The sequence below is a fragment of the Mus caroli genome, chromosome 16 (genome assembly GCF_900094665.2).
Source record: "Mus caroli chromosome 16, CAROLI_EIJ_v1.1, whole genome shotgun sequence".
NCBI classification, from domain to species: Eukaryota; Metazoa; Chordata; class Mammalia; order Rodentia; family Muridae; genus Mus; species Mus caroli.
This window is the reverse complement of record NC_034585.1, coordinates 91,852,370-91,855,421: the sequence shown is the minus strand read 5'-3', so window position 1 is coordinate 91,855,421 and position 3,052 is coordinate 91,852,370.

Genomic DNA, 3,052 nt, shown 5'->3' with positions numbered 1-3,052 from the left:
GATCTTACAGCACAAGCCATTGCTGTTCTATTCAGGAATTTTTCCCCTGTGCCAATATCTTCGAGGTTTTTCCCCACTTTCTCCTCTATAAGTTTCAGTGTCTCTGGTTTTATGTGGAACTCCTTGATCCACTTAGATTTGACCTTAGTACAAGGAGATAGGAATGGATCAATTGATATCATTACTTTTTATATATCAATCCCAACCTGAAGCAAAAAATATGGCTATAGGACAAATTCCGCACAGCACTGACCTTGACAAAAAAAAAAAAAAGATGGGTAAGAGATTCGAAGAGAAGGAAGGGTGGAAAGAGAGGGTGTAAGTGGGAGGGGTGTGCACATACCCATTCAAAAAAGGAAGCAACAGCTATTGGCCGTAGTTGTAAATAAGTAATATCATAACAGTGGCTATAGAGGAGCAGAATTTGAAACTATAACTGTTGGCTTACAGACAATTCTGCTAGGCTCTGCCCAACAGCTACCTAGCAACAGCTTGAGTAGCTAGCTGCCTGCCAATTGCAAGCCAACCTGGTGTATAAGAGGAACTGCTTGGCTACCCCAGTGCTCTTGCTCTCTCCTTTCTGTCCTTTTCTGCACCCCTCCCCCTCCCCTTCTCTACCTCTATCCCTTTCCAGGTCTCCTTTCCCACCAGTAAATCTTTACACTTGGTCTGTCACATGGCTTGGTTGTTTATGGGGACATTTTGGCGAGGAATGGCCGAGATGTTTCCTCCTGCTGCATTATACTGCCATTTTATAAAACCCAACAATGGTTACTTTGGGAGTGTGATGTCCCCTTGGGTTTAGGCATGTGAACACTTGTTCCTCAGTTAATGAAGCTATTTCAGGAGGTTATGGAACCTTTAGGAGCTACAGTCTTGCGGAAGTAAGTGTGTCACTGGGGGTGTGTCCTGAGGGTTTATAGCCTGGCATCCCTTCTAGGTTTTCCCTGCTTTCTGGGTGCAGTTGAAATGTGATAAGCCAACTGAAAACTCCAGATCCCGGCTGCCATGCCTCCCACCAACATGGACTCTTACTGCTCTGAAACAGTAGTTCTCACCTGTGGTTTGTGACCTCCAAAGGGTCACAGAATATCAAATATCCCACATTTCAGATAATCATGTTACAATTCATAACAGCGGCAAAATAAGTTACAAAGTAGCAATGAAATAATTTTATGGTTGGGGGTCAACGCAACACGAGGAACTGTATTAAAGGGTCTCACCATTAGGAAAGTTGAGAACTACTGTTCTAGAACCATAAGCCCAGGTAAATTTCTGAAAGTCATTCTGACCATATTTTGTCACAGCAATAGAAAATAATCCTTTATTTGTAGATGATGCAACAATTTGACAACTAAAGATATTGGATGGAGGCTTTTATTTATATTATTATTATTATTAATTATTGACAGAGTACCTCTAAATAGCCCTGGCTGTCCTGGAAGTCTCTATGTAGACCAGGCTGTCCTCAAACTCAGAGATCTGCCTGCCCCTGCCTCTTGAGTGCTGGGACTAAATGTGTGCACCATCATGCTTGGGTTGTATGGAGGTTTTTAGAATGAGGCAACATTTAAAAGAGTTAGCAGGGGGCTCGAGACATGGCTCAGTGGTAAGGAGCACTGACTGCTCTTCTAGAGGTCCTGAGTTCAAATCCCAGCAACTACATGGTGACTCACAACCATCTGTAACAAGACCTGATTTCCTCCTCAGGTGTCTGAAGACAGATACAGTGTACTTACATATAATAAATAAAATAAATCTTTCTTTTAAAAAAAGGAGTTAACAGTTGGTTTTCTGTGGCACTCTTTGGGGTGGGGAAGAGCTGGCACACACTCCTGGACTGGCTTCTCTACAAGCACATGGAAGTGATTTGACCTTTTTGATTTTGATTGAAGGTTAGTCAGAGAAATACATTGAAAATTGTTCCCTCAGATAGTAGTCTTTTGGTTTTGACAATGTATGCAACTCTTCCATTTGAAGCCTAGGCAGAAGTTATTCTTCCATATCCTTCCCCCTAAATAACAGCAACAGCAACAGCAACAGCAACAGCAGCAGCAGCAGCAGCAGCAGCAACAGCAACAGCAACAGCAACAGCAACAGCAGCAGCAGCAGCAGCAGCAGCAGCAGCAACAGCAACAGCAACAGCAACAACAACAACAACAGCAGCAGCAACAACAACAACAACAACAACAGCAACAACAAAACAACTAGCTAGTGTATCTCTCCAGAGGCAACGAGGCTTCAAAAGTGGTCTAAGGCCTCCATGTTTGAATTAATATTTAAGAGAACTTTGTAAAAAATTAATAACATTTTTAAAGGTTCATGAATACTCTCTTAGACCTTTCTGGTAGTATAGTATCATGAGTGTATAAGTGGCCAGTTATCTTGATTAAGGGGGTCCAAGGAGCAGAGAGTTCTCCAGGTAGTGGGTTACACTAGCTGACAAGCTGGCAAACTAAACTGCTCAGAGATAAAATGATTCTGGACAATCCAATCTGTAGTCAGTTGAAAAGCACATGGGTGAGACCCCGACTGCCCTGCTGTGTGCTTTTTTTGCTGGTGGTTTACACATCCTTCCATACTTTCTGTCCAAGCTTCTGTATTTGCAAAGAGCCTACTTTTCCTGCAACCTTACATGGCAGTGGTCCCTTGCCTGGCAATGGAGAGCAGGCTCACATGTGATGGTTAGTTGTGGGCTAACAGAAGCAGCTCGTTGTCTTTGTCTTTTGCATCTGAGCATCACTGAGCTAGTGCACAATGTGTGGTGACTCACAAGTGCACCTGAATCACCACAGTGGAGTGATGGAACCCTGTGAATTTTCCAGTTATTTTTCTGTGTGTCCATATTTTGCTTGCCTGTGATATTAACCATCATTTCTTGGTGCTCGAGACTGGCTTTTGGCAAGACTAAACAACTATGCTTGCATTAGCATAAAATGTGATGTTCACACTTTCTGTGGGCTACATAGATACAAATGGATACCTCTATTTCCTCTATTCAGATGCTATTGTCTGTTTAGCTTCCTGGAAGGAAATAAATATGGCAGGGCAT